The sequence below is a fragment of the Pteropus vampyrus genome, unplaced genomic scaffold, assembly GCF_000151845.1.
Source record: "Pteropus vampyrus isolate Shadow unplaced genomic scaffold, Pvam_2.0 Scaffold667, whole genome shotgun sequence".
NCBI classification, from domain to species: Eukaryota; Metazoa; Chordata; class Mammalia; order Chiroptera; family Pteropodidae; genus Pteropus; species Pteropus vampyrus.
Window position 1 is genome coordinate 495600 of NW_011889448.1, and position 7339 is coordinate 502938.

Here is a 7339-nt window from a genome sequence, read left to right on the forward strand (position 1 = left end):
TCTCCCATTTAGGCTGCTTCCCTGTGTTTGTTTCTATGTATTAAGTAGAGCTGCACTATTTTCCGATCTTAGTACATTAGCCTTGGTGCCCAGAGGCACAGTCTCCCTGGTCACCTGAGCCCTGTGCTCCAGATGGTCCCTTGTATGAGTTGTGTGTGCCCTCTTGCTGTAGTTAAGGCTTGGTTACTGTGTGCATGTCAGTGGGAGTGACTGACCTTCAGGCAGATTGGTTGTGAGGACTGGCCAGTGACTACAGTGGAGGAGCTGTTATGCAGGGGCTGATTTATGGAGCAAGATTTGCTTTAGCAAGACTTTGGTACCTGCCCAGTCTGCTCTTTGGGTGTGTTGTCTCTGGAGGTAGCCGGATAGTACTCCAGCTTGGTCCAAAGCCAGCTACCGGGCATAACAGTCTCAGGTCCTTCTGGGAAGGGCCCCACCACAGGCCAAGTTCGGCCACAGCCTGGGCCCTATTTGGGGCAACCTGGCATGAGTTACAAAGCAATCTGCAGATGGCTGCCACCCACGCTGGGATCGAGTTGCCTTGAGAGGCCAAGCCATAAATCAAGGCTGGCTGCCGGTCTTGGGGATGCTCAGCAAGAGGTATGGGGCACACTGAGGCCAGATTCTGTGTGTTTGGAGCTTGTGAATCTTTGAGAGATTTTAGGAAAGTCCACAGCATGAGTCAAAACAGGCCAATTGTATGGATAAATCCACCGGAAGTGGCTTCAGTGGGCTCGAAAGTAGATTGGGGTAGGGTCTCAGGGAATCACCAGTGTGTGGTGACCAGTGTTAACCAGGTTGATGGAAACTCAGATACGGTGGCCACCCGTGTCTGCTTGCATAAGGGGGAGGGCTCAACAAAGAGATAATAGATTCTGCCTGTACTTCTGTCTGGGAGAAAGCTGCCCCTCCAGCCCTTGCCTTGAAGCCAGAAAATTCAATTCCTCCCCATATGTCTCTGGTACCTTTCGAGCTATTGCCCTAGCGCTGGAGCTCAGAACGAGTAAGTCTGTCACTGAGTAAGTCCATGTGAGGGCCCTTTAAGAGGAATTCTAGCCACCTTCTGTCTCATTCATCCACAATCTCTGCTAGTTTTCACAGCCGGAAAATGTGGGGACTTCTCTTTCTGGTACAGGAAGCCTGGGGTGGGGAGTCCAGTGTAGGGCTGGGGCCCCTTGTTCCTCAGCGGGGACCTCCACAGTCAAGATATCCCTCCCAATTCTTAAGTGCCACACACGGGTGTGGGGCCAGTCCATTCGCATTTCCACCCCTCCTACCAATCTTGAGATGGCTTCTTCTGTATGCCCTTAGTTGCAGGACTTCTGTTCAGCTAGACTTCAGGTGATTCTTATTGATTTTTGTTCCATAGTCTAGTTATAATTTTGAGGTAGTTGTGAGAGGAGCCAAGCACAGCTTTCAACTACTCTGCCATCTTGACTAATAATCTAAAATATTATTTTTTTAAACAACAAACGTCATATTTTAAAAGTACCTTCAAGACATATGATGATTAAGGTCACAACATTAGCTGTATCCAACTTTTCCTTTGAAAAATTATCAAATATTTTACAAAGATTCATCATCAAAATATAGCTAAAGGTAGAGCATATATCTTTTTAAAGCTATATTACCCTCCTACAGTTATTCAAAGTCACTGCAAAGTTTGGATTTATTACTCTTATCTTACCATAAGCTCCGATCATTTTAATAATTTTAAGCATATAATTATAAGTGAAAAGATGGATTATAAAACCATTAAAATACTGTTGTCATGAATGATGTGATGAGTAAAGTAATGTTCCCTCAGAGATGTCTATGGCCTAATCCCCAAAATCTGTGAATATATTCCTTTACACAGCAAAGGGACTTTTCAAATATAATTAAGTAATGTATCTTGAGATAGAATGATTACCTGGATTATCTGGTTGATCCAATCGTGATCACAAGGGTCTTTATAAGAGAGAAGAAGAAGAGTCAGATTTACAGGAGCTGTGATGATGGAAGCAGAGATTGGAATGATGTTGCCATAGACAAGGAATGCAGGCAGCCTCTCAAAGCAGGGAGAGGCAAGGGATGGACTCTCCTCTAGGGCCTCCAGAAGAAACATAACTCTGCTGACACCTTAATCTTAGCCCCATGAGACCCATTTTGGCTTCTGACCTCCAGAATGGTAAGATAATAAATTTCTGTTTTAACTAAAAAAAATTGTGATAATTTGTTACAGCAGATATAATTTAAACCTCCCATAATATAGTGGCATTTTTTATATTCCTAAAGATGTCTTGTTTAGCTTAATTCAGACCCTGCGTATATATGAAATATGTAATTGTTAGAATTCTAATTAGCAATCGCATTGTTACAAGAAACCGAGACATACTCAAAGTAGTTAAAATAAGTAAGGAATTAATTTTATTCTCTAGTTAAGAGGAGAATCTCACAGGGCCAAATATTTGGAGGTATAGCTGAACCTTACAGAAACTAGAAAATCATCAGGCATGTTGTTTCTCACTCTCACTTTTTCACTCTCTGGCTCTTGTTCTTGTTCTCATACCCTTCTCATTTTCCCTCTCTCTCATCCACAGAACACCTTACCTTTGTTCTTATTCTGCAAGCTTATCCCAGCCTCCTTTCTGAATATTGACTTCCTCTGAAAATGTTTAAGATCTGTAACCCCATAACTTTGATTTGTATAGAACTTTAAACTTCTGTAGTGCCAGATCTATTCTTGATATGTACTGTAGGTCTGCTATCTGCATATAATGTCCTAAATGTATTTATTCTAAATTCTCCAGAGAGGTTGCCAAGTGTCTACTCTTGGTCCAATCAGCTGTAGCCACATAGATAGAATCATCTAATCCAAATATAGCCACCTAGGCAGAATCTCTTATAAAAAGAAATGGAAGTTGAGGCAATGACAAAAATTTGATGTGCAATTAGATATTTTATAAACATATTTACATGGTGACTATGTATTTTATGTACAATATGTATTGTGTTACTCAGCTACAGCTAATTCATTAGATCTTAATTATGTTGTGAAGAGCACCAAGTACTGGCCTGCCAAGAATAAGAGAGTAGTCCCATAAATCTTTTAGTATGGAAGCTAGACATCAAAACAATGGAACAACTTTAATTGCTTATCATAGTACAAACCATTCTAATTAGATGTTCCTGTTTAGATGTCTTCTTCAGTGGTAGCCTGGCCTAAAACTATTTTCTATGACAGAGTTAAAAGAATTGTTTATTAGCCTGCAGAAAGCAATCCTTTGTTTCTGCCTGTAAAGTATACCATCCCTGCTCTGCAGATATAGAGTAATATTGAAATGACCCACTATTTCTTCTCCTTAATGGAAAGAATCTTTGATAATAATAAAACCCAAATGTGTCACATCAGTGCCTATCATGGGTCAGAGCCAAATATCAAATTCATTTAAAAAAATCTATTTAAAACTTTTCAACCTTTCTTTAAGATAGCTATTTTTAATCTTCATGTAATGGAGAAAGAAGCAGGTTCAGGAGAAAAACAACTTGTTCATAGTCAAATAAGAGGTAGAACCCAAATTTGAACCAGATCTGCCTAATCTGTAGAGGTGGAAAAATAATTTTCTTTCTACCCTTCTGGCTGGTCTAATAACCAAATTGACATTACACAGTTTGACAGGAGAAAATGACCAAATTTATTATACACATACATGCATAGGTTCCATAAGGATATGGAGACCCAAGGACAGATATGGCAGTTGAGGCTTCTATGCCATATTGATCTAAGGAGAAGAGGGGTGGGAAGGAGGATTCAAAGGACAGAAAGACAATTCACATAGAGATGGAAAAGCAAATATTTGGTAAATAAATGGGACACAAAGAGGACTTTGATCAACCATGCTTGTTAGGTTCGTAGTTCATATTAAACAAAAGTTATCTATGATGATATCTCCTTTTCTGGACCAGGTCCTCCACCTAAATTCTTTTAAGCAGTTAGGGGGAAGGTCAAAGGTTTCTCCTGAGTCTTTCATTTCTTAAAAATAACCACTTAAAATAACCAGTATCCCAAGGAGGTATATTCTGTGGTGGCAAACTCTTCTTCCCCTTAGATCCAAAGCTAATATTTTATCCCCTACATTAAGCTACTCCATGTTTGTCACTGTAGTTATGAGAATATATTAGATTCTCCTTGCCAGTTATAAAAAAATTATATATTTATACACAGCTTAAAATGTACATATAGTCATTCAATGCTACTATAAACATATAAAATGGATGAAAAGAAAAAGTGAACCAAGATCAATATTTTTACAAACTTCACTACAGTATACTTACATTATTCACAAGTCATTTACTTAAATTAGAGACTTATTAACTACACCATCTTTTTCATCACGCTCAGCCTAGTTCCATTCTTATCCCAGCAGTGGCAATGAAATGGCTACCAGATGAAAAAGCCACAGGGTGTATCTGGAAAATAGGCAGTCGTGTTTAGACGTACCTGTACAGTGGATATTATAACAAAGGCAAGACTGTTCTCACAGTTGTGATCAGGTATACTCAGGAGGAAATCCAAGTTTTGTGAGGCTTAAAGCTTGTATGATTTGCACAGCCTCTTTAAGAAAATATAAAATTAAAACTAAAATATTCAGTATGAAAAGGACTATATATTGAAAATGGGAAAGAAATCATAGCAACTTATAAAGTTAGAAAGCTGAGAAATACTGCAAACACCACAAAATCCAGAAAAATAATATAACTTAATTATTAACTGCTTGAACCATCCGTGAAATGCTTTTATCCCTGATACTTCTTGTCTGTGTAGTTTTTGTTTCCCTCTAAATGTTGCAATAATTTTGTAGTATCATTTTCTATGCTTAATCTGCAAGTGATGGTTAATTTTATGTGTCAACTTGACTGGACTAAAAGATGCTCACATAGCTGGTAAAACATTATTTCTGAGTGTGTCTGTAAAGATGCTTCTGGACAAGCTTAGCATTTGAATCACTAGACTGAGCAAGGAGGTCGCTTTTATCAATGTGGGTGGGTATCATCCAGTCCACTGAGGGCCTGAATAGAACTAAAAGATGGAGAAAGAATAAATTTGTTTTCTGCTTGAGCTGGGATGTTCATTTTTCCTGCCCTTGGACATCAGTGTTTCAGGTCTTCCCTGAACTGGGGCTTATACCATCAGCTTCTCTGGTCTCAGGCCTTTGAGTTTGGACTGGAACTACATCACCAGCTTTCCTGAGTTTCCATCCTGCAGATGGCATATCATGGGATATCTCAGCCTCCATAAATGCACGAGCCAATCTCTCATAATAAACTTCTTTCCATATATTTATATATATCATATTGGTTCTTTTTCTTTAGAGAATACTGACTAACACACCAATCATTCCCCTAGCAGAGCTGATTTGTTGAATATGTTTTAGACAAGTATCTTTCACAAATTCCAAACACAATTACACTCATCAGTTTGGATCCACTGCATTGTGGTAGTGGATTGCTAAGCTTCCCTGTAAAGCCTTCAGTTTTAAAATTTCACAATTGCTGAAAGATCTTTTAACTTTACTAATTCCAATAGGCTATGTTTAATTCCTCACAAATTAGGAAAGCATTTGAAGGGTGCTTTGAATTTGAAAGAGTTTCTAAAAACTGCAAGATTATGAATAAAAATAGTTTATAATAAATCCCTATAACTGAGATGCTTATGTAAATGCCTTACATGAGAAAAGCTTGTCAAATCACATTTTCATTTGACTATAAACAACTGCTCACAACATATACAAATTCTCTTTGATTGGCCAAGCAGGACACATATACACACAGACATACACAGACACAAAGAGGTTTATCTTCTCAATACAAATGAAAAATATATCCAGGCATTTCAAAATTCAGATATAAAGACTTTAAACAAAATGCCAAGGATAAATTAATCAGCCACTAGAGACTTCTTCCTAAAGTAATCTGAATTTATATTTAATAGAGCATCTACAGCTTTCCTTGCACTCCCAGGAAGAACTATGTTTCTAATACATAATCAAGAACTACAAATTAATATGCCAATTAAATGTGGGCCTCATGGTAAATGCTAGAGTTTCAGGAATATCTTTCATTCAGCCTGACAGATTAGATGCAGTTGTCAAATTTCTGCTTTTCTTCAAGTTTTTAAATCTTCCTTGATAGTGTTATTGTATTTTATTTAACTCTTATTATTGCACTACTGAATAAATCTTGTAATATTTAGAAACAATTTTATTTTTGAAATGTAGTTCTTCCTTCATTCAATATTGACCAGATACCTGCTGCTATATGCCATGTGTTGGTCTGGGGGCAGATAAAGGACAGCTCATCATATGTAAAAAGAGAAAATGCAGTATATGTCATCACTCATTGATTTATTAACATGAATAAATTTATCTCTAGACAATCATCTGAGTTGGAGTTGGGGCCACAATTAGTACCTATCTTGATCTGAAGGACAGGGACAGGGAGAAAAGGTCTAGTGCTCACAAGCCCTAGAGAGTAACACCAAAAGGTGGCTAGAGCTGTCATGAAACATCAGAGCCACCTGGGAAAGCAGAGAAGGAAAAAGCAAAAGGAAGAGTCCAGAGGACCACGAGAGGATCCCAGCAAACCTATTTTCCTCTCTCCAAAGCGCCTCAAAGCCCTGATTTTGCAAACCATTCCTGTCCTCTAAAAAAGTATGAAATGGTCCGTAGCAACCAACACTTGAAAGACCAGTGGCACCTGATTGGTTCTTATGATTCTACATCTATGTAACGGACGACACTGGCAATGAGAACAAGACAGCAAAATAGAAATTTGATTTCAGCCGAACATTTGACATTACATTTCCTGGCTTTCTCATTGAGACAAGCTAGGAGAGGGTAGAAGACAAATGAAGTCCAAAATCAACCATGTATCAATATCATGTTAAGAGAGTTTTCTAAAAAAAAAAAAAGATGTACAACAATCTAGCCATAGTTTTTAGGTATTTGCCTGCCAAACTAAGAAGAGAATAGTGAGGAGAAAGAGAAATAGAAAAAGCAAAAGTTTATATTGGATAATACCTTATCATTTTCTGTGGTGCTATGGTCACTAGGTTTCTTTCAACATTAAAGAAAGACAGTATGGCACAGAGATGCAGAGCAAAGACTCTGGAGACAAACTGACATGGTTCAAGTCAGCTCTGCCACTGAATGACAACAACTTGCTAAGCTTCTTTGTTCATCAGTATCCTCCTCTGTAAAATAATGAAAATACTAGTATCAAATATTTTTGAAGATTAGAAAAGAATATATATATTCTTTCCTATATATATATATACAATATTTATATATTATATATT